The following is a 25,192-nucleotide window of genomic DNA, read 5'->3' as shown; positions in this document are numbered from 1 at the left end:
AGTTAGCAATTTTTGAAAGGAAGCTAAATCCCATTGACACCAAAAGCTGACGATTCAAAAATATCTTTATAAACACAACTCACAGTGTGCATACCTACTCAACAAGATCTCCTATCTTAGAGAACTTTCAATAATTGAAAAGTGTTTCCTAACACATAGGAAATTCCAGGAGAAAATAATCCCAGTTAAAGGAATCAATATTTCACCTTGCATTATATGAGATTAGCTCTCTCTGTGTGAAACTTTGTACTTACCTTATGCTCAGTTTCTCCTGTTATCCCTTAGCTCTGCCTAATGAAGTCTTGTGAATAGTGTGTAGCTGCATGAAAGGCTTTGGAATGACCTGCAAATTACTTAGAGGACTGTTTACTACCCCCTGGGTTAAGCAAACAAACAATTGTGTCAGGGATAAACAGTAATGTAACAAAGAATGGTATTGTAATCAGTTACAGAGGCATTAAATCCACCTGTAATTTGCGATCATCAATTTTGAATTCTGATAACTTTTGCTAATGATTGATAAACGAAATTAAAGTCAGCAGGATTTGAACTCCTTGCTTTCCTTTATAATTGGTTATTATTAAAAATATTCTCTCATTGTTCTGGCCCTGAGAGATATTTTGAACAGCCAGTGCAAATTAAGATTACTCCTAGAAGGCACTGTGAAATAAGTTATGTTAACTCCAGGGTCCACAACCTAACAAAATGCCCCCCAAAAATTAAGACTCCAACTCTGTGCCCTCAAAACAATATTTTTATGCAAATAAATCAACACTGGCCCTTTCAAAGCTCATGCTGCAACCAGCAGTACTTAAGACACAGAAATGAAGCTTGGAAACCCTTTAAATTCTTTATGTCTTTTGATAAGGGTATTTATAAATCAAGAGAAGAAATTCACATCAAAAGCCAGTATTAGATGGACAGGCAGACAAGACAATGATATTATGACTCTCTCTAATTAAGCACCTAAATGGAATAGCTCCCTAACTCTTCCTGTCCAACTTTCAGGCTTGATCACTTCTTTTAACGTCCCTAGGGAAGTTAGTGTTATAGTAAAATTCCAACATAGGGATCCCTGGCTTTCATTTCTAAATCAATACCTACACCCTGTCACGTTTATTAAATAAATGAGAGGAAAGGCGGGAAAGGGGGAAGGGAAAAGGCAGTCATCTGATTTAGTCAGACTTCATAATATCAGAAAAGGATTGGTACTCTAATGATAATTGCTTACCAATTGGATGCATTAAATTTTTTTTAGGATAAAAATGCCATAATTTTCAGAAGCTGCCCTTCAGTTTTACACACGCACATAAGCAGGTAGGAAACAGCTTGATACAAACAAGTGCACTTGGAGAGAGAAGCAGCTATCCACACAGGTGGTTTTTGTTAGGAAGTACCTGTTTGTGTGAGAGAAATGGAGGCAAGCTGTGGAGAACTGAAAGCAAGCTGAAATCTTATTTTAAAAGCCTTTAATAGCTAACTATAGAACTGATTGTAGAGCTAACTGTATAGCGTAATCCATCAAGGATTCCTGTTTAATTACATGTAGGTTAAACTCCAGTAAATAAAAACGTTCACTTTTAAATGGCAATTCCATGCATGAAAACATTCCTTTAAAGGATTCATAGTGTCTTATGTAAGATGATAAATTGTTCCTCCATGCTATCATTTCAATATATTGAAGAATAGATGAGTTGAAAATATATAATTGAAAATATAGATGTCAAAGAAGTACTTGTGTGCTCCAGGCAAGATACCTACAGTGCAATAAAGTTGCTGCTCTTATTTCCAGGCTTCAGAGGAGTAAAATCTTAGGGAACTACAGCCCTGAGGCCACCAAAGGCTTCTTACTTCTGCAGATCTCATATGGTGTCAGACATCTTAGCTCCCCTGAGCTAATCTGAACTTGGCAGACACCTTAATTTGAGTGAAAGATCTAGGCAGCGTGTTGATTACAAGTATCTTGGCGTCATATTCTTATCTATAAACTGGAAAGATATATTTGATGGGAGGACTATTCAGTGATAAAGAATTGGTTGGATGGTTGCAGCCATAGTGTTGTGACAATTGCTGTATTCCCAGGTGAAGGATGGTGATGAGTGCTGTCCCTCAGATAGACGGGGAGGATATTTTTTACTCAGAGGACGGTGAAGTACTCAACAGCTTGCCCAGAGAATGTGTGAATGCTCCATCCTTGATACACTGAAGGCCAGGTTGGCCATTAGGCATGGCCTGATTTAATCACATCTTTTCTCACTTTTGGCTATTTAAAATGTGTTTCAGATATTTTTTTTCCTAGTGTTTCTGTGGCTTTTCACTTACTTGAGGCTTGGTGACTTTTTTTTTCCTCACTGTAAGGCATTTTGTGGCAGTAGTTATAGAGTGTTTTCTGCGCAGGTTTTCCTATTAGGCAACTCAGAAGGGTCACTGTTTTGGCAGCTTAGCGCTGATTTTGTGGCCTATATGATTGTTCGCTTTGATCTGACTTTGCCACCCCTTTTGGCTCTTCGTCCTCTTCTGCGTGTGACATGCAGCACATGAGTGTCACTACTGGCCAGGTGCATCCCTGACTGGACCTACCTGCCATGGGGCAGTGCCCATATTCACAGGGAAGATCTCAGCCTTTTTCTTTGCACTGAAGCTGACTCCTTCCAACTTGAAAGATTAATGGGGCTGGACAGCTGATCCTCAGAACAGGATCTTGACCACAGAGTTAGCAGAGTACATTGCCATGCTATCATTCTTTCACATGGGCTATGCTACTGCAAGAATTGGGATGTACATTTTCTAAAGCTTTCCTATATTTTATGTAAAAATAATAATTTTAAAAAATAATTTTAAGAGAGAGAAAAAAAACAGTTTTACACTGAGATAGCCCAATCACAAAGCCATCTCTTTTTACATCTAAGCATCGTAAATCTGAACATATCAGCTGATCTGTTACTGTTGTGGATATCTTCCAAGCATCAGAGAGCACTAGGAAGCTCTAAGCAAACTGCTAAGTAATCTGTATCAGCATTTGTATGGCACTAAAGTCAAAGCATTTTTACTTCGAAGACATTAGCTTTATTTGTTGCCTCATAAACATCACAAGAAATTTTAAGAGAAAGATATATGATATAGGGTCAGTGGCAAAACACTATGTTGATGTACCATTTTATAGGACAGCTGTTATGAAGCCCTTTTACGTCCTCAGTTGTAGGAGTGGGGGACATGAGTCAGCAAGTGGGAAATTGTGGAAACTACCATTGCTATGTCATGAAAATGCCACATTGCTAGGCATCTGAGCAGTTAAAACAGACTTCTTTGGATGGTCTAAAAACAATTAAAAATTGTTTGCTGTCAGAGTGTCCTGGTACACTATCCACCACAATGAAATCATGTATCTTAACAGTAAGAACAACAGTTAATATTCAGTATAGCTGATTTTTTTCACTTGATTGGCAGATAGAAGGGAAGGTACAGCCAGTGCTATCTAACAGGTGGGTCCTCCAGCTCATCACCTGGTTTCTCCCTAGTATCTGGTCTTCCAGATGGGTATGCACTATTTTCCTTCATGAACTGTTTTCAAGGCAGATTCCTCTCGATTCTGTATCTTTCACTTGTGTCCAGCTGTGTTTTTTCTCCATTCCAGGCTCCTTTATTTGCTCTTCTCATTTGGATTTTTGTTTGAACGATTTCACATAACATTTCAAATAAAGTTTTTATTGCAGCATTTGCTTGTCCCAGCATAATTTGCCAAGGGAGGTGTTCTACAAATAGTATTACTACTTTGAAGACTTAGACCTGTGGAATCACAGAACATGTGGTTATGTTTAAATACGTTTGTTTTCGCTGTTTGTCCTCTGCTATGATTTTGCCCTGCTGTGTGATACTGGTGCAGTAAGTGCTGTTTATCTTTAAGATATCAGCAACATGATCTGCATCAAATGCTGCCTGTTGGTTTGTCTCCCTTTGAGAGATAGGGGTGATTCTTCAACAGAACCTTTTCTAACCTTGAGGGGATCTTCTAAATCTAGGACAGAACTAGTAATTGTGCTGATTCAGGTCGGGAGGTCCCCAATAATTTGAATTAAATAATGCACAACAGATGGCATTAACATTGGGCTGTTGGAAGCCAGTGCAGAAAAGAAACTGTCTGATAGAGGCTTAGCTAGAAATAGAATGAAACTTATCTTCAGCTTGCACAGAGCTTCTGATAAGAAACGGCAATGTCTCTGAAATAGTTTCAAAGGCAGAAAAGCCAGTAAGCTTGTTTCTCTGGAACTAAATGCCCTTATAAAGAGAAATCTAAAAGAGATACTCCATCACGATCTCAGTTACTCACGTAAGCATATGCAGTGCTCTCATGCTGAGTTTTGGTAACAGTCTTGGACTGATCTATTCTTTTTCCTGATCAGCTTGTGATCCACAGAGCTATATGGTTCTGTGGACAGTTTTAAAACATATGTGAAATAAGACTAAGAAAAGCTGTCATGTGTGATTCAAGACTCCCTATAGGGTTTGGGTAGCCTCAGCTCCTGAGGAAACTTCTTTTAAACATTACAGACTGAAAAAAGTCAAAAGCTGCAAGAGTACGGGGGAGATGATAAAAAGTATACACTGACTTATAGGTGTGTAGTCCTAAAGATACTGCTGAGATTAGAGCAAGAATACTTCAGCTAGGAGCTGTATACTTTCAGAGCAACAAACCTGTGCCTCCATGTGTTTAAAACTTCCAAGCACACAAGATATTTTAAATTTGTTCAAAGTTTTTGGAAACCGTCACATTTGAGACATACAGAGCTCTAGATCCATTGAGACACTGTGAAGGAAAGAAGCTGATGCCTGTGTGTAGATAACAGGTCCCTCCTATAAAACCTCTAGGCCTCACAAAATGTATTTCTATGGTGGATAGTTACCTTAGCCACGTTTGGGCAGAGCCTCATTCCATTCCATTCTTAGTGAATAGTGGAACAATTCTTACTTAAATTTCTTGGACTCTGAGAAAATTAGGTTTCACTGCTATAGTGAAATGTCCAAAGTTGTTTTCTTTGCTGCTTAATTGCTTTTGAAGGCAATGAAATAACCATACATCTAAGCTTCAGTGAAGCATGGCTTCAATCAAAGGACAATCCATTTCTTTTCTTCAATCTTCCTATTTACGAAATCCCAAGTAGAATGATGGCTGCTCCCCGAAGTGAGATGAACAGTTCCTGAGATTTCTCTGCAAAGGTTGCTTACTGCTTTCAGTAGTGCCATTGAAACAAAAACTCTGGAAAGTTCTCCCTGTGCATTTCCATGTACTGGACTGAAATAGTTTTTTTCAGTTTAACTCAAATCCTTTCCAAGGTACTGTAAAGTAAAAAGAAGTATATTGGAATATAAGAGTCTACCAAAGGCCTATTATCAATAAAATTATATTTCTAGTCCTGGCTTACATTTTGTTTTAGACAAGTTCTCATTACCAAGAGTTAGTTCTACATTTGTTTTTATACCAAAGAGTTTTGAAAAAGACAGACTTGCCTCTTGAAGCAGATCCATAATGAAAAGAAACAAACTGTTTTCTCTGGTTTTTATGACCAGACTGCTCTGGATGCACAGTTGGGGAAATGGACCTGATTCCCTGTGCTTTGTAAAGCATGGCAAGCAGCTTTTCATTAATGGATATCTGTGACTATCAAGGTGGGGCTGGACTGAGAACTGATGTGCAGGGGATGTTCCTTTTCTTAGACCTGGGCACCTTCTTCCACTACATCTGTAAGAAACAGAGCCTTGGGCTCTGGCTGACATAGAAAACAGATGAAAAGAGAGAGACCTGTGGTGGATAAGAGGAGCCTTTAGAGAGGACAGTCACAATAGATGTTTCTGTGAGTTTTTCATTAGATACTTATTATTCTTGCTACCGTAAATGCTTTTTTTTTTTTTTTTTCCTTCAAGCCAAATCAAAAGTTATGGAAGGATGTGTAATCTCAGAGCATATTATTTCACTCGATGTTAAACACTTCCTGTCAAAATTAAATGAACCAGATATAAGCCTATAATAAATCAAAACAAGAATACTCTGCCCAGTAAGTTGCATTAAAGTGCAAAGCAGATTCCCTGAGGCTGCTTCAAGCCCTCTTGCTGCTTTATTTTTTTTTCCTTTTTGTTCCTGAATGCTTCCTCTGCCTTGTCATAACTGTGAGTTGCAGGTGTCACTGCCTGATTCTCCAGATTCTGCTCTTTTTCTCTGCTCTTTCTGGCAGGTGCTGCATATGTCACACTGTACTTTTGCTGTCCCCCTTAAGAAGACTTCTGGCAAAGCCAGAGCTTGCTGCAATACTATGAGGCTACACTGTGACAAGCACAGAAAGCAGACAGGTTTCTGACTCTGTGTTTCACTTGTCTATTGGCCGCTGTCCACATATTCTCTTCTTGCCCCTATGAAGAGTTTCTCTTATCTTGAAGTAGCTTCTTATAAGTCTTTTGATGAAGCCTTTTTACACACCCACACGCGCTTGTCAGAGCCTCATCATTGCCATCTGGCGCTTGGTCCTCAGGGATTCCTGTAGACTTGTGAGGAACCATGAGCTCCCTCACACATTTAACAGGCAGCACATCCTTCCATATTAATTAATGTGACATCTGGAGGAAAAAGAAACATTTTCATACAAAAAAATAACTAAAAAAATACTATCCCTGAGAACCCATGGCCACACAGCTAGCATATAGGGAAACAACTCTCTCTGGAACAGTCTCTTGGGTTCTCAGTTTGCATCTTCATGGGTGTGCAACCCACTGGGCTGGTGGTGACCCTGGGGCTTGTGGCTGGTGAGCCAGGGATGCTGGAGGGCCAATCAGTCTGCCCCTGCTGATGGACCTGGTGGGGCTGCCATGTATGGTTTGGCTTTCCATGGTGTTATTGGGTAGTTTCTCACCTTCTGGCTTTCCAGCCTAGCCTTATGACAGCATGCCAGAGTTGCAGCTCCCTGAAAGAGTGACTCAAGGCTTCAGGGGCAAAACGTAAACCTTCCAGTTAGGCTGGGGAGGCCTCAAGCTATGGTCTGAAGCCTGATTCTCTCCAGCCCTAGTTACCAAGCCACTTTGATCCCTGAAGGCAGAGACCAGCCGGTACTGGTCAAGTGGAGTGCCTGAGCTTACCTCTGGCAAGCCATCCCTTCAGAGGACTTTTCTGGGCTCCCTGTGTGCATTGGAATTGCCAGAATCACACCCCAGTGCAGATGATCTCCGGGTCTCGTGAAAGGGCCACGGCTTTTCTGCACAGCCTGAGGTTAAGTGGGGCGGCCCAAGGGCCTCCATCTCCCAGAGCACAAGGTGTCCTGGACGGGAGAACATGCATGCCATCCTCTCCCCTCGGGGCTGCTGTTGGCGTCGGTGGGATCCCCGGCTGCCAGCGCCCCCTCCCCGGCACGGATGGGCACGGCACCCCCAAAGCGCGCTCTGGATGCGGGAGCGGCGAGGGAGCAGAGCTGGCTGCAGCCCACAGGGACGGAGGAGCTCCTGCTGCCGTCACCGCTCCGCTGAAGGGCTTAAATGGTAATGATATTTAAAAGAAGAGGGAAAACAACAACAATAAAACACCGAAACAAAGCCTCCTGTCCGGATGGAAGCAGATCGGGGCAGCTCAGCCTGCAGCGGACCAGCTGGGGCTGCAGGGTGAGCGTGGGAACGTAAAATCCCCGCGTGGGCTCCGCGGAGAACCCCGTGCGCGCTGCCGGCGGTGACGGGGCGGCGGGGAGCCCTCAGCCCCGCGGGCGGCATCCGCTAATTCCCCGCTTAAAAACAGATTTGTCGCTGCCTGGCTGCTTTGTGCGGCCGGAGATGAATGGGGCCGCGGCGGGCGCCTCCCAAGTGCCGGCGGGGTCCGCACCGCGGACGGGCCGGCGGAGAGAGGGAGCCCACACCGGGTGTTCCTCCTGCGGAGCGAGGAGCCCGCGCAGGCGGCCGTCGGCCGTCGGAGGGGGCATCTTTTTGTCGCCCCGGATGAAAGGAAAACAAACGCGACAGCCCGGATTTATCACGCAGTCCCCGCGAGCAAGCATTTCTCATTGTGCGTTCGGTTTGTTTTTCCAGGACCTAAGCAATTTTTAATGCACTATACACTTCCCGTTTAATCCCCCTCGTTTATTATATAATTACAGTTTCAAAGTGATTATGTAATTAAAATCATGTTTCGGTGCAGCTTACTTCAAAAGGAAGGCAACCTTCCCCAGCATTATTTGCTGGTGATGTCATAATTTCCCTGTGATATTTAAAATAAACACATTAGTCCAAGAATTCTAAACATGTCTGAAAGTATATAATGGAATTGATTGGCATAAAGCAACGGTGAAACCCATCACTAGTTTAATATATTTCTATGCTCCCATGCAGTGTAAATTATAGGATAATGGGGTGCAGGCGATGGTAAGCTCTGTTTATATAATCCATTTCTTCACACAAGTTCCCATTGCTTTTCCTTCCCTTTGCTGTATGTGGTGGTTCTCTGATCCTACTGACCTCGGCCATGTGTTTTCACTTTTTCTTCTGATCTCAGTTCCATGACCAGCGGGGAATAAAATACAAATTGAATAGTAACCATTCACAGGCCACTCTTTTCAAACTGTTGTTAAGCCTTCTTTGTCTTGTCTAGCAATTGATAGATAAATGTGTCGCATTTTACCCGAGTCTTTCTTCTCCCCTTGTAAAGCTTTGTTGCCCCAAGTTGCTTAGTCCACCCTTCTCTTCTTCTATTTCTTTTTAAAGAAAATCATTTCGTCGGGGCTTGTCACCGAAATGGACCGTTCCCTTCCTCGGCAGGACAAGGGGTGATGGGGAAGCGGGGGAATTAGACAAAAATATTAGAATGGCGTGGGGGGTGGGGGTGGGGGGGGCGGGAGGTGTGGGGGGTGTGAAAATAAAGGAATTCCCCCAACATTTTGCCCGGACCATTCCCAGCATGACTCGAGGTTAATTTTAAATTTGACTCGTTTCTTCTGTACACGGTAAATAACGTGCTCCCTGGGTTGCATGCAGTTCCTTTCTGAAAAGGGGAAAGTTAAGTACTCGAAAACGGAAGAAAAAAACCCTCCTCCTTTCCCTCCGCATGCCTCTTTCATTGCAAACCTGCTTTCTGCGCTGTCAGGCGGGGCCGACGCTGTTTATTCAGCTTTTCTTGAAAATGAAAAGCAACTAGGAGAAGTTTAAACAATCTCTTGTTATTTTTGGGCTTGTTTTTCCAGCGCTCTCCTCCCCGACTCCTTCTTTGGGGATATAATGCAAAAGAAAATAATTTTGGAAACCCATTATTCTGTACAGAAAAACATGTCACCAGTCTCATGCCCTTTAAGTGATCAAAAAACAATTGTCGTGAAGGTTTCTTTCGCGATGATCTAAATTGCAGAACAGCAGCGATTATAATTATTACCAAACTGCCAACGCTCTGAAGGCAGTTTGATGGTTTGGTGTAATTTAGCATAAACATTTAAACTGCCTGCATTAAATCGTCCCTTTTTAAAGTATTTCTCTCTCTCTCTCTCTTTTTCTTTTAAGACCCAGACTATCTTGAAAACAAACTTAAAAATATATATTTTTTCTTTCTTTCTTTCTTTTTTTTTTTTAAGCTGTTATTAACTAGTTTAAAAGTCGTAGCTTATTAGAGACATCTTTTGTTGTGCCCCACTTGGAAGAACTCTTGCACATAAGCAAACATTTTGAAGAGCGCATCGGACTCTAATCAAAATAATCCAGATTCTTGTGTGAAAGGTAAATATTTTGCAACCACATTACTGGAGCTGAAATAACTAAACAAGTCGGACACCGAAATTAGCAGTCAGCTGAAGCTCTGTCAGGGAGAGGGAGACGCAGTGCAGCACACGAGCTGCTCTCCTCTCAACCTGCCCATATCTGCACACGATTTCTCCAATAGAATCCTCCGCTATGAACTTTCGAAGGAAATGCAGCTTAGAATAAGAATAATTTCCGAAACTGTGCCGAGGACAACGATAGTTCGAGGCGAAGCTCCGTACCTGTAAACCGAGCCCCCGCGTATCACATGCTTCATATTAAACTTTCATGCAGTTTTCCTTCTCTGTTTTTTTCCAGCTAAAGGGTTCTTATAAACTTTCCTTCGTTTATTTAAGCCTGGTTTTCATTGCTGCAGTTTTGCATGGTTTGCCTTTGTTTAGTTTATTAACCCACAGGGTTACTTTAACTAAATATTTGGGCTGAATACTTTGGGGTTGGATTTCAACGTTTTCTAACAGAATTACTGAGTTTTTTGAAGCCACACAGAGAACTCTGTGTTGACTTTATTAGTCAATTTAACAGGCTATAAGGAAAATAAAAATAAGAAACATACTAGTGTATCCCCCTCCAGTGAGGAACGGACTTGAAATCAGTCTCCTGTTCAGCGTTTCAGATGCTACCGGAGCTGCGCTAACTTTACTAATATTTTAATAGAAATGGCAAACGCGTCACTCTCTGCTTTGCCGATACCAGTGGCCTCGTCCTCCCCGGGTGCCGGCCGGCAATTTTTCCCTGGAAAAGAAAAAAAACGTACAAAAAAAGCCAACTCCAAAGCCCCATTTCCCAAAAGCCCTTAGGAGCAGAGCGGGCTCCGCACCGCTCCGCGACCGCGGAAGGTCGGCGAGTCCGCGCTGCAGCAGTGTGCAGGGACCGGGAACGAGGGGGCTGGAGCCACGTCTGCCTGCCAGGCATCCCGCCCCGCTGCCTCTGTTCGGTTGGGACTGCAGAGCTTTGGAGGATGATGCTTAGTTGTTGCTGTTGTTTAAATTATTATTTTATTTTAAGTGTGTGTTCTTTGCTGGTTTGTATGTTTGCTTGGTGTTGTGCATGCTTTTACTTAAGCACTCTGCCGCCTGGCAGGAACAGAAGGCAAATGCTGGCTTGGGAAGTGCTTGGGAAGGAAGAGTTGTAGGTGGTGGTGGGAGTTAGGAAGCATAAGTCTGTCTGTAGGGAGAAACCCAAATCTCTTCGGCAAGGTGCCGTTTGCCTGTGCAGGAGAAGCATCATGGCATCACCTCCCTGAGTGAAGCAGGGTGGATATCAACTGGCCAGCTGCGCAATACCGTGGGCTGCCTGAGGAACTCACCTCACCGGTGCTGTGGTGGAAACCTGACACTAGGTCCAGCAGAGCCCTTGCATGGCCGTTGCTCTTTGTTAGGACTCCTATCTCCCGGGGTCTAATCGTCAGTGCTATGTGCTGGGCACATTGTGGGCTTCAGCACATGCAGCTCCATCGTGGGGTGCTTAGTCTGGAGGTGCTGCTGGAACTGAGATGCTAGCAATAACTCCTGCTGCTTGCCTGCACAGGGAGGGATCAGCTACTCTTTCCAGTGGTGACCCACAAAGGCAGATAAGCGCCAGAGTATCATGGTGCAGACAGGCTAAGGCAAAGAGACATGGAGACCAGGCTGCTGGTGGCTAGCACCAAGGAGAAATAGGAGCTGAGAGTGATAAGTGACAAGAGAAGCCGAGAGAGCCTAAAGGAAAAGCATCTCTGCAGGGGCCCTTTATATTCATCATCACCAAGGGGGAGGACACTGCAGATTTCAAAATGTAAACAAACACAAACCTGGATGAGAGATATGTCTAGGTGGACAAATGAGAAAACCTCTACATAAAACCTGCAGAGATTACCTGGCTCAGTCAGAGCCACAGCCCATCTTCAGGCCTGGCACAGACCAGCAATGCAGCTTGAGGCAAATGAGTGCTCTGAACAAGTGCAGCAATGGCACAGACTTCATAGGTCAGAGATTCTGGGTGAAAGGAGGAGGGGGTACAGGCTGTGTGCAGACAGATGTCAGAGACAGGTCAGAAATCGTGGCAAAAAGCACCAGAGTGTGTCACCAATCCCCAATAAATAACAGATTTTCTAATCTCAGGTCTAGGTATTACAGAGGTGTAAACCCTAAGACAGGTATGTACATGCATCTAACAGGGAGAAGTCCTTTCTCTTGCCTTAGACAGCTCTCAACAAGACCTCAGAACAAAAATGCAGCACTTTTGCAATCTCTTTCAATCATAAATCAGTCCATCAGCAACAACTGACAATAACCCAGCAGCAAAAGTATGTTATGTCTGTCAACAGGATTAATTTGGTGTGAAAATGAAATAGCCACTCATGATAGAGCAGCCTGGTGCCAGTGCACAACGGTGAGACAGCCCACTGCTACGCTGATGATGAAATGTAAATACATGGTCCCTGAAACCTGTCCCATTCCCTTCCACTGGCATACACTTTTTCTGATGCCAACAAGAGAGGGTAAGATAGCAAGCTGTATCGTCAAATATCATTTTCTATTTTTGATTTACTTGCTTGCCATTTCAGTGTTGTATGGTCTCTGGAATGTAAAGCAGTCTATGTTAAAGTCAAGATTGGTTATCAGAAATAAAAGCTTGAAGCTTAATGAATAGTGAAGAAATAAGATAACTGCAAGAAAAGGCTAATAAGTGTTGACTCTGTTAAGTATTGCTATTATTCTGCTCTCTCACAAGTGATCTTGAAATAGTACTATGAAAAAAACGGAGGATAGCTGTATTAAAACCAGATTTTCTAGAGCTCATTCAAAATTTCCAGCAGCAGTTTTCTATTTCATTAAGTAATGAGAAGACACAAATGGTTACTTTGGTGTGAGATATTCTGTGTTTTCCCTTGCAGGAAAAAAAAAAAAAAAAAGAAGAGGAAGAAGTGAAATCTGAGTAACATAAATGATTGATAGCATCTCAGGCTGAAGACTGCTGAAATGTGTCGATGATAGCACGTGAGAAGTGCAAACGAGCCAGTGGAACATCGACACATTGGAAAAAGGCCAAAAGCAGGACAGGAATAGTTTAGAAGATGAAAAAGGGAAAACAGACAATGACAGTGAAGAAATGGAGCAAGACACAGAATATACAAGTTTTCTGCAGCAGCTGTTCAAACTGATAAATGGTTCCATCATTTTTTTTTTAAATTCCCTGTTGGTGATGGAATTCAGAAAACACTACCATACCTCCACCTTTGATTTATTGCTGTCACAGTCTTAAAGTTTTGATCACCTTGCTGATGACACAGTACCACAAAGCTCTCAGCTCCAGTTCTCAATCTCAGCTCTCTACTTCAAAGAATCCAAACCTCATATATTTCCAGTGTGTCAACATTGCCCCAGTTGCAGTCAACATTGGTTAGCAAATGAAGAGAGGCTGCAGCAGTTATTGCTTGATAGACCTCACTGGAATCCCTGTTCGAAACTGCCCCTGACAGATAGGGAGCAAGAATGAAACAAAAAAGAGTACAGCAGTAGTTATGTTTAGGACTGAGGTATGTCTTCATGATTTTGTGTACTAATTACTTCTTTTGATTTCCAGTAAAATCACTCACATCCCTTGGCACTGTAATCAGTATTTAAAAGAAAAATCTTAGCAAGGGGAACCACCCCACAGCAGAGCAAAACCCACACACAATAATAATAAATTACACAATCATCCAGTAATTTGAAGCAGCAATATAGAAATCATTCCCACACCCACAGTCTTATTTAGATGTGTGCATGGAAAGCTGGTAGATATGTGCTATATATATCCAACTTTACAAAGCACTTACTCTTAGACAGAAAATAGAATAAGCTATCCGACTTCTACACTGTAGACCGCTCGCTTTAAAAAAATAAATAAAAGTTTTGGAGATGGAATTCAAGCCTAGACTATAAACATACAGAGCTGTACAGAGTTTCATCAATATATTTTTTTTCCAGTGAATGCTTTACAAAGTCTGTTCCAATAGTTATGCCCCCTTTTTTACTACAATGAAAGGTTGTACTGCTGTAATTCCTCCAAAACTCTCAGGGTTGTAATATTCAGAAAGATATTCTAGGGAGCTGGAATTAAATGATAAATTTTTAAATGGGTGGGAAGTGAGTGGCTTGGTAAAAGATAACAAGAGCACCATGATCGGAGATGTGGGCTTCACCTGTGCAGTAAAATTTAACTTTCCTACTTCATAGACAAGTAAAATCCTTATTCTACAAGAAATACCCCACACACATTTTTCTTTCATTTTTTTTCTTCTATACTCACTGTCATACACATAATCTATGCTCCTGTAATACTTTCAGAAAAGCACTACTGGATGTGGGTCTAGTTGGCCCAGGCATTGAGCAAAGTAATTTCTACTATCAGCTACAGGTTTTGATTCGATTTATACTAGCATTTTTACAAAACTGAAGCTGATATGAACCAGAATTCCATAGTGTTTTTCACTGGTGTTTTCCTGCTACTAGAGGTCTGTAAAAGTCTTCCCTTGTTAGAAAGAGCTTCATTTTGGAAAAATAAAACAAAATCTTACATTTTTTTTCATAATAACTTTCCTGAATAACCTGTAAAATGAACTTAGCCTGAAATATAAGAAAAGGAGTGGTGAAAGTTGTCTTCACCTCCATCAGCTCCTGACCTTTCAGGAGGTGATCTTTGGCAGACTCTGGTTTCCACGATCACCAGAATGTTACCCTGGGAACAGTTTGGGCAAAGTTTGGTGCCACCACATTTTCTGAGCCCAGATGCTAACAAATTGTAACTTTACTCCCTCCTTCCTTCAGGACCTGGTGCTGAAAACAATCATCATACCAACTGACAGAACAATTAGTGTTGTCAGCAGAGAAAATAGTAAGCGAACCAACCAAAGGCCAGTGTGTTTATTTTCCCACTCAAAGACATCGTCTTCCCAGGTGGGGACTCTGAAAACATTCCTGCTGAAGTTGACATGGTTTTTACTTCAGTGAGGGACTGGTCTGTTCTGAGCAGGAAATTAACCCAAACTTTACAAGGAAGCAATACAAGCTGTACAGGGAGCGTGGGGATGTGCCACTGTCTCCACACAGAGGTTAGGAAAGCTCCATGCTGTAATATTCTGCAAAAGATTTACAAATGGCACCACACAACCATTTAACCAAACTGCAAAATGAACTCAGATTCATTATGCTATCTAAACAACCTCTCTTACTTGTCTGCAGTTTCCAAATGATGCTGTGGATAAACTTTATACTGCATGTAACAGTATGTAGCTTCCCTCCTGCTTATGAATTGTACCTTTTATATTGAAATTGACATTACATCTTCTGATTCTCAGATCAGATAAAAAAGTTAGTTTGCTCTCTGTCACTGCCCACACTATTTCTGAAGCTATTTCTATAAGATGCTATCATTAGATGTGACCACAGAAGTGGCATAGTGTGCTGCAAAGAAAAGAGTTGAACTGCTTTTCGTGTAATTCTTTGGGAAATAGCTGTGAAAGTGGACACACTGTTGTGAAGAGGCTCTATTTTTAGAGGTGTGATCAAATGTTAAAAGGACTTCATATTGTGGTCTGTATCAGTAAGTATGAAGTCATATTCTCTAAGGGAATCTGGGAGGAAGCACAGTCTAGAAAGAGCTAGGAAGGCATCCATGTATGAAACTAACTCCCTAAATCTGCAAGACAGTGGCATTTAGCAATAGTTTATCATTTATGAAGATAAGTTACATAGCAGTGGGGAAGGGGAAATTATAGCAATAACAAGGATTTCCAACACCATAATCCCTTCTCAGAGTCTGCATTCAGTAGAAATCCCAGGACACAGCGGAGCATCCATCCAACCTGTTCAATCTAGGAAAGACACATCCTGTCTTATCTGGGGGAGTGTTGTCCCTGTCACAGCAGAACACTGATGTCTGGGCAGGAAGGGAGAAGGAAGATGAAAACACCACCAGAAACCATAGGTGGCACTTCCCCACACTGAGAAACCTTCTTTATCAGCTTCTGTTGGAAAAAATAAATCTTTCTTTTGCAGAAAAACCTGCTCTGAAAGTTCTTCCTGGATTGAGCTGTAGAGAATGGATTTGAAACAAGAACAAATCTTTCCTTCTCCCTTGTGACATATATCAGAATCGTGTATCACTGCTGTGTTTTGAGACCCTTGAAGTATTGATAAAAATAATGTAATACATGATGTGATGATTACATTTACAGATTGAGGTGGGATACCTAGATCTGATCCAGGAGAACACTGATAAGGTAAGCAAAATTAACAGCTTTGATTACCCTTCAGCTGTTGAGAGCAGGACAGCAGGTCCTCTCCCTCAGACCCAGAGCTGCTCCATATCAGATCCTGCAGGCAGCTGCCATGTGCTAGGGCCAAGGAGGGCAGGGGAGGAGGGGATGGCACTCAGTACAGGATGCTGAGTACTCTTGAGGCTCACCACTTTTCTGTGAGAGCACAGCTGAGAACCGGGCTTTGGCAAACCGTACAGAAATTCTCAGTGCTTCTGGTGTCACCACACTGTGTGTTTTGCTTGGCAAGCAATTAAGCATTACTGTTGGCATCTCCTGAACTCAAATTTTGCTTTCTACAGTCTTGCCCACACCCTCAGCCCATAGTCTTCAAAGTGCTGGCCATTCTCCCCCGCAGCTTATGCCCTTGGGCTTCCATTCCTAGAGATGTTAATGAAAGCTTACAGAACAAAACAGAACAAAAGCCCTCTTGTTTACAGAGCATATGCATATCTGTTTAAAAATATGTTCATACACGCAGAGGTTCAAAATACATGGGCCTCAAGTTAGAATCCCAGCAGGTGATCAATACCATGCCACAAAGCACTCCATGAGCACCACCTCTGGCCTGACAGAGAGCATTTTCAAGGGCCTAAGTGATGTATAGGGAATGCTCTTGTAAGATTGGTGAAGAGAACCTGTGTATTATTTTTTTTTAATTGACGGTGTGACAAAATGCAAAAAGTTCAAGCACGTGGGCATGCAGAACTGACTACAGGTACAGTTCACCACTGACTGCAGGCACAGTTCACCACTGCTTCTCACACTCTAGATGCAAAGATTTGCCAATTCTGCAGACATTCACTGAGCTTCCTTGCTGTCTGCAGCCTGCAACTGCAAACATTTACTGATTCCTGTCATTGCTGCCCCTCCTTCCCACCCTTCCGTATTTGCCAGCAGATGTTCATCCTCCTCTGCACTCCAGAGTGCAACTGCATCCTTGGGCGGTCCAGCTTCACCCAAGGAAACCAAAACTCTTTAAACAAGAAAATGGGAGCTGTAGGAAGGCATATAATTTGAGTTTCCTCCTCCTTATTTAGAGTACAGAAGTGCCAGCACACTTCACTGCATTATACAAACCGAAGCTGGTTGCCCAGTCTGTTTGCTCTAGTGACCAAGCCATTTTCCATGGAGCTGCTTGGGTCTGTGTACATGTGCATGGAAAATAAAGGCCAGCAATACCTCAGGAGCACTGAGTAAAACACCAGGAGGGAATCTGTTTGCCATTAAGAATGTGCTGTGGTGGTACGGCACATCTGCACGTTCCTTGGGTCAGGAGGGACAGACACTGAATCCAAGTCAGAGGGAGAAGAGCACATATCCATAAAGAAGATGAAGCAGGGTGAAGTATGCTTCATAATGCTATGCCTGCTGTGACACTGAGCAGCTAACAGTCACACAGAATGATGTGACAGTGTGCCACAGCGCTCCAGACAAACAAAAGGTGTTGTTCTCATCCAACTTGAGGGAAACTCAATTAAGTATACTTACACAAGAGCTTGACTCCAGGACAGGGGCAGTGATCTGTGCAAGAACCTGCTACCCTGGGAAATGAACTTGCTGTCCTGGAAACAGGGGATTCCTCTCTACTCTCTCAGCTAAAATTTGGATTGGTAACCCTTGATGCATTAGCTGAAATTTAACGCATGACTGGTGATTACATGCTGGGCAGGGACACAAGCCTGTGCTGTAGCAATGGCATTCCCTCTGATAAATGAAATGTCTGGGTCAGTGGCTGTTCTTCCACAGTTTTGCTGCTATGTGGCCTGAGAGTGCCAAGCTCAGGAGCAAGGCACTGAGGGCTGGAAGGGGTCATCATGTCATGGGTACAGTGATGCTAGAGCTGGGACATTTCTCCATCCAGGGGCCAGGCTTGGTTGTGAGGTGTGGGAAAGTGCTTAGGAACTGGTGTCAAGCCCAGAACAAAACAGAAACAAAACCTCAAGTGAAAGCAGCAAGAGTCCTTATAAACACCTCCTCTTCTGTACCTTCTTAGTGGTCTTCATTGCTACAGTGTTCTGACCTTCTTTTTCTTGATTAAAAGCAATGATTTTCAAATCTCCAGAGGGTGGGAAGCAAAAGAACTCCAGAAGTCCAAGTTGCGTGGTTAATATTCATATCCTGTTTTAAATGCAGTCAGCAGCAGGAGGTTTGTCTCTCCAGTGCCTTGGGACTTCTTGTCTACTCCAGCTCTACTTCAGATGTTCAGTTTGCATCCAGTGCCATCCTTGACCTTCACTGTTCTGTGGTGGGACACCTTCAGGTATATGACATCATACGTGCTACTTGTCTACAGTCCAGGACTGTGTTGGCCAAGCACTTAATCCCTCTCCTGGTGGACTGGTGCTCAGAGCGAGCCTGGCTCTCAGGGATGGGAATCCAGTGGTGCCTTTTGTCCCAGATGTTGAAGTAGCTAGAGGTCATGTGCACTGTTTAGCAGTAGGTAAAGTCCAAATCTGGTGAGCATTAAAGTACAGGATATAGTATGTGAGCTTAAGCCACTTCATAGCAGAGATTAGAGGCTTCTGGCGGATGTCTAGAAACCATGACTCTTGAATACAAGGGTGGAAAGGGACTGAAAGTATCTGGTGTAGAAATTCATGCATCAGTTGAGGAAGGTGGAGGAGCAGCAAGGATACACAAACATGGCCATTTTACAAAAGTATTTTCCATTCAAAATATTCTGAGAAAGACTGATGGATGAAACTCTCAGAAGCATGAGCAAGACCTGTCAGATCTCCAGTGCTAAGTTTCCTATCCCATGCTCTGCCACAGCCGAGATTGTCTTCCTTTGCACAGCTGTGCCCATCCCGCTCACCTATCCAGCTGTGCCTAGCACCAGGGAAGGAGAAGCTGTGCCACTCCTGCAGGCAGGCTTCTGAGTCAGGTGCTACCCTCCACACTGAGCCGAGCATCCACAAACTGCAGAGTTTATTGTGATGTGACAGATGGAGCTATGGGCTGCAACACTGACTGATGCACTTGGAGGGAGGGTAGCACTAGAGAGGGTTGCCCTGGGGACCTGGGCTATAGTGTTTCCCAATTGTCAGCTGTGTAGGGGTATAGGGGAGCCCATTATCACTAAAGTGAAGATAGATACTCATTGACATGCTTCTGTAGACCAGCATACAAAACATCCTGTCAGTGGTTTACGGGCAGGTTCGGCCCAGTTCTGTGACGATTGGTGCGGGGGACCCACGGACCCACGCCCCAGGAGAGGGGAAGGGGGAAAGGGAGAAGGGAAAAGGGAGATGGGCCTAGGAACAAAACAGCGGCAACGATCTGAGGAGGAAAGCTAATTTACTAAATAGATATCAGAAAGCAAAATAACACAATATAGTACAATATAATTGGAATTAAAGCTAATAAATCAAATAAAATGAGCAAGAGAGAGTGTCTGATAAACACACTAACGCTGAAGGCAGACGACAGCGAGCACCCACTGCTGAGTCCATCCCAAAGGAAAGAGCGTGTCCCGTGACCACAGACAGTTTTTATCTTTCCCTCTGAGCGTAAACAAGTAAAAACACAAAGCATCGCAAAGTCCTCTGGGGAATGTAGTTCTTCTCTTCTGAGACAGGTATGCCTGGAACTATCGATGATCCATGGAGCTGGAGCATTAACTCTTTAACTCCAAATGCACTACATGATGTTATGATGTGGAATATCAGTACCAAAAATCATAAAACCATGACACATCCATATTGTGCCTGACTGAGATATGGATGTGTTTGTTACAAGCCCAACATGGGGTGCTCTCTGCTTCTGTGCTTGTGGAATTGGCTGTGGCATCCCACCTCTTGTGCAAGCTGTAATCTAGAGTTTCATTTCTATGGATAACACATTTTTACCCATGATGGGTATGAAAAAAAATATTAAAACCAGGAATGAAGCAAAAATCTTTGTAATTCTGAGCTTGCAGGTAATCTGGGAAAGAACTCTGATGTGTGTGAACTCTCATCCATCTCTACAGTTGTGAATTTTGAAGCTTTAAGCTAAAAATCATGACACCCAAGGTTATTAATGACTCACTGTCTGCTCACCTTAGTAGGAATCTGTAGTGAACACAGCCTAAATAATCATTTCCACTGCTCAGAAAGCAGTCATGGGGTAAGGTAGGCCTGCCTATAGCTCTGAGCTTTTGCCTGAGTTGGTGGGCCAACCAATCAGTTCACGCACCAATGTTCCCTGAACATGGACAAGATGTCTTCTCAGAATAGGTGAGCAAAGACAACTTACTCTTGTCTGTGAGGCTTTGTTCCTCCTCTGATCCATGGAGAACTGCTGCAGTCAGGAGCTGGAGGTGATGAGGACCACAAGGGGGTTACGTGTTGGACCTCCAGACTTTACACTGGGAAAGAAGAGTGCTCACACCTTCAGTGCCAGCTTGAGGCAAAATGAGTTTTCCCCTTCTTCCTCCTAGTCCTTGGACTGGATGCACACCTAGCTAGGCTGAGCACAGCTGGAGGAGAGTGGGCACTGTGGCCACAGCACTGGCTCCATTTTGCAACACAGATACTGATCTAGAAATGCAGCACTGTCTCCCATATTGTATGTTTTGTCTTTCCTGAGAGCATTTTGATGCTGCAATGTCAAACCTACAGGAACCAAATGTTAGATCAGAGGCAGTGAAGCTGCTGTTTATGTTCCTATCATAGCTCAGCCCCTCCTTCCTTTTCTGAACCACAAAGATGCTGTGGCTTTTCATATCACACTCTGAACAGTGCTGCAAATTCCCACGTCTCCATTGTGACAGTTCACTGCCTCCTTCAGTAACAGGGTGAGAGGAGATGGAGAGGGAAAGCAGAGCAGTGGGCATGGGAAGAGACTGCTATGGTGAAATGGAGAATATCAAAGAACGATTTATGTGGGGAGTCCAAAGGGTACAGGAGAGCCTTGGAAAGTGTTGGAAGGGCACACACACTGTAGGTTTACTTAATATTTTACTTTCCGTGTTAGCAACAGGTACAACCAGAAGCACAGTTTAGCTGGAGTTTAGCTCATTTTCTGTTTCAAGACCTCTTTTGCATATGCAAAACGATTGAAATAACAAGGCAAAGGAGTATCAAAGAGGCTCCTATATACAGGGGCTTGCACAGGCTTTGTACTGCGTCTCTCGCTGCTGATGGGAAGCCTTGTGTTGAGGCTTGCACTGTGCTGTGTGTGAGGCCCCAAGTGAAGAGTGGCTTTTGCAGACAGCTGGAGTCTGGAGTCAAGCTGTGATTGGCCTCCCCCTGTGCTTGCACTGCTGGAGACAGGAACAGCCTGAGAGGAGTGGGGTTTTCACAGGGTGCTGGACCCTGAGGAGCTGCTGTGTTTCAGGGACTCTGTCATGTTTGTTGCAGGAATAGACCACAGTGGGTAATCATCACAAATAAATAATAGTCATGCTGTGACTTATCAAACACACATGCAAGAACAAGAGTGCAGCACTCCGAGTCTGGCAACAGAAGAGATGTCGTTTGAAATGTAGGTGCTTGTGTAATGAAGCTCGTGAGCACAGAAGGAGCACTGCCAGCATGTGGGTTCCCAAACACAGGATGAGTTTGCAGAGTTGTGCAGAGGTCAGAGCAATAATCAGCTTCCCCTGTCTTTGAATCAAGACAGGGTGCACTGTCATTTATGTGATGATAGCAGAATCCAAAGGAAAGCTGAGTGTGTTATCTTTGTACACCAGAAGCTGGTAAATTTTGTGCCAGATAGGTCCCACAAACGCTCACACTGGGACACCATAAGCAAGTTTGTCAGGACCTACTGAACCAATACAAGGCTGAAGGTGACAGTTTACTGGAATGCATCATTACCAGTGACAAGACGTGATGTCAACACTATGAACCGGAGTCAAAATGGCAGTCCAAGGAGTGGTGACATTTGAATTCCCCACTGAAGAAAGTTCAGGCTGCAGCCCTCAGTGGGTAAAAAGATGGGCACTGTATTTTGGGATAGGGAAGGAGTGGTCCTTCTGGACTTCTTGGAACCCAGACAAACCATCAGCTCTGACTGCTCTATCATGACACTGACTAAGCTGAAGGCTCCAACTTCCAGGTTTAGGCCAGAGAAGAAAATAACCTTTCTCTTGCAACACAGTAACACCTGGACCCATACCAGTTCGAATATCATGGAGCACACTACCAATCTTGGCTGGGTTGTAGAACCATATCCACCATGTAGTCTGGATTTGGAGCCTTCTGACTTCCATTTGTTTGGGCTGATGAAAGGAGGACTGTGTGGGCAACATTTTCCTAGTAACTATGCCATCATAGTAGCCATGAATCAGTGGGTCACCTCCGCTGGTGCAGATTTTTACAGTGTGGCATGCAGACTCTTGTTCATTGCCTAAAAAAATGCATAGCTAGTGGTGGAAAATATGTTGAAAAATAATATTTTATAGCTGAGAATTTCCTCCATTAAGTAGTGTTATTGTGCTCTTTGTATCTGTTGTAGTTTCCATGGAATTAAACAGGAGGTGTTACTTTCAGAGCAACCTAAGTATTTATACATACCCATACCCTTGCACATACACATGTACATGCACATATAAATACACACATACTGTATTTTACTATGGGGAATATTCACAATTTGAATGAAATTCAGGCTTCCTGAACAGCTCTATCAGGGGCTGTCCTGGCAAGGGACATCAACAGTGTGTCCCATATTTGGCTGCTTTCTGTGCTGACAGCAGACCAGGGAGCATCTCATGGGCCATGCAGGCTGTTCAGCAAAACACAGAATCCACTCAAAAGAAACAAATCCTGTGTTAAAGCCAATATGTTCTTGCTTCCTTGCCCACTCCCCCTCCCTTCAGCTTTCATGTCGTTGGCTCAGTTAATTAAAATTGCAGTAATAGGGAGACTGAATGGTTTAGCAGATCAGTAATGGGATATACACCCTTTCACCTCTAGGTCAATGGTTCGATTGCGGTCCAAGTTGGTAGTGACCAAAAGTTATTAGCATTGAGGGGCTGCTCGGTGACCTCTGTGAGACGCATGGATGATTTCAGTGCTGCTCCTAGCAGGCAGGTGTCCACACTGCAGGAACCACTTGCACAATGGGCATTAATTGGCACCCATTTGGTGGCTCCAGCTGCCAAGTGGGACAGCCTGGGTATGGAAATGGTGGCAGCCCTCTTCCTGGTGGTTCCATCCCACCAAGCCTGAGTCCCAAAGGCTGCTGAGGAGCTGCTGGGCCTGCTCATGCCTTACTTCATGGGTACAGATGATACCCAGCATGGCCCCTGCCCAGATGAGTTTGCAAAGGCAGGAGAAGGGGCTCGCTAACAGAAGAGAAGGCACAGACATTCACATTTCATTGCCACTCAGAGCTCCCAGGCCCCTGGGGGACAAATGGAGATCAGATCCAGAGGCTGTCACCCATGCCAAACACATCTTTCAGTTTTCTGACCAAATTGCCATTATCTAATTAATGCCTCATTTAAAATACTGGTATGGCAAAGTCTTCAGTGGGTGTGAGTCAGCAAAACTGCTTCGGGCAAGTTTACACCAGCTGGCATTTTTCCTCTCAGTATTGGTAACTCTTGTAGTAGTCAGGGAAAATGCCATTCATGTTTCTGTTTGTCACTGTTCCAGTGTGACAGCTGAGGGAGAGAGAACAGTGCTTTCTCTAGCTTCCTTCAGCACAGTATTTGAGCTTCTCACTCTGGCATGCTTCTTTCCCCACAGCTCTTACAAAAGGCTCCTTCATCAGACAGGGTCCCCTGCATGACTGAAAACACATGATGGAGGAAGACAGGGTCTTCTGAATCCTCCTCGCTGCTCAGTTATCCAAGAACGATCTTTTCCAGTGATGCCTAAGAGTGAAACAGCTGTTTCAAGGGTGCAAGCTTTCAGTCCTTGGGCAGTGTCAGCAGAACCATTTTGCATACTCAACATGTGCCAACGAGCAACCCAGCACAGCAGCATCTGCCAAGCTGTTTGCTGAGAAGACAAAACCTACGGCTTCCTATGTCCAGAAGATGTGCCAAAGCACTGCCAATCTGGCACATCTGCTCATGAATTTGGCTCTTGCTCTCCAACACACGTTGTTATTTGTAAGCAAGTGGAAATGTTTCATTTTTAAGTTCTGCTCAGACTCCTTAGGGTCAACACAGAGTCTGAGCCAGTGTCTTTTCCTCCCTATGGTTTCCAGGGTCTTAGTGAAGACTGTTACTCTCGATCCTACAACTAATGCCATCTGCTGTCATATTTTATAGCTTCTCAGCTGGTTTTCCTCCCCTCAGATTAGCCAACATGGCCATGCCCAGCAGGCACTGTGCCACCCCCACCTCTCCAGAGATTCCCTGTCCTGGCACAGTGACACCTTAGTGTATCTCTCCAGAGATTCCCTGTCCTGGCACAGTGACACCTTAGTGCATCTCTCCAGAGAGTCCCTGTCCTGGCACACTGACTCTTTAGTGTGCCACAGTATGTGCCATACACCAGTGCTGTTTCTCTGGGTAACAGCAGCCAGTGTGTTCCTAGCAGTGTGTCCATCCTGTTTTGCAGGGCTGGGAGCTGTTCCTCACCAGGTACAGCTGAACTGCTCAGGTCAGTGCCTCACTGATAGCTCTCTCTCGGGAGTCCAGTCCTTAACAGCACTTGCACCCCCAAGCATCATTCACATGCCGTGTGTAGACAAGCTGCTAGTACATTTTATCAGTCTTCATTTTGCATTTGTAGCTTCTTTTGTGTGTGTGTGTGTGCTTTCCCCTTCGTTTAAGGAGTCCCCAAGCTCTGACAGTAATGAATGTGTTTCCTTTGCTGGCATATGTAAGAGGAGGATTTGAGAATCAGTGAACATCTTCTGTTCCTATGCCAGCTGCCACATCAGTGGCATTGTTCCCTGTTTGGCATGAGCTTTTTCTCTTTTCATTTTCTACAGTTTTGTTCCTTGTTTAGATGTGGTGTTGATGGTCATACGCTACACATATTGCATTTTGTCTTTTTCTGTTCCTTGGAAGGAGAGAATTGCCTTTTTGAACTTCGGATCTATGGCTCCAAAGTGTCTCTCAAGACCCCTCTATTGCTGAACTCCAAAACTGCTTGCTGACTCATGAGAGAACATCTTATATTACCAGTTCAGAAAACGAATCTTTTAATTTGAGGCAAAATAAATAGAGATTAGGATTCTTCTCCTTCTTGAGAC

The sequence above is a fragment of the Cyrtonyx montezumae genome, unplaced genomic scaffold, assembly GCF_038088225.1.
Source record: "Cyrtonyx montezumae isolate F1298 unplaced genomic scaffold, pur_monq_1.0 scaffold_30, whole genome shotgun sequence".
Classification (NCBI taxonomy): Eukaryota; Metazoa; Chordata; class Aves; order Galliformes; family Odontophoridae; genus Cyrtonyx; species Cyrtonyx montezumae.
The sequence above is the reverse complement of the archived record's forward strand: the minus strand, read 5'-3'. Positions refer to the sequence as shown.